The sequence below is a fragment of the Aptenodytes forsteri genome, unplaced genomic scaffold, assembly GCF_000699145.1.
Source record: "Aptenodytes forsteri isolate BGI_AS27 unplaced genomic scaffold, ASM69914v1 Scaffold289, whole genome shotgun sequence".
In the NCBI taxonomy this organism is placed as follows: domain Eukaryota; kingdom Metazoa; phylum Chordata; class Aves; order Sphenisciformes; family Spheniscidae; genus Aptenodytes; species Aptenodytes forsteri.
Window position 1 is genome coordinate 684,377 of NW_008795025.1, and position 367 is coordinate 684,743.

The following is a 367-nucleotide window of genomic DNA, read 5'->3' on the forward strand; positions in this document are numbered from 1 at the left end:
TGGATAGCAGAATCACATTTCAAAAGCAGTTATTAAAATGAGACCTGTTGCTTTCATAGCCAGCATATTATCATCCGTATCAAATCATGATCTATGCACAAAGTTGCTTATATGCATTATTTGCGTGCACAATTTAAAGACTGTGCACAGAAAAGCTTGGAAATGAAAAATAGTATTTTAATAAATTGGGCTTTAGAGATCAAGACCTCACTTTAGAGGTCAGTTTAAGGCACCTTAAAAATTTGGCCTGGTGTTTTAGACTGTTTCTGAATAAATATAATACAGTACAGGACAGCAAAGATTAATGATACAGTAAGGACTGCAGGATTTACGCCCATAAAGACATGGGAAGAAATAACAAAGTCCC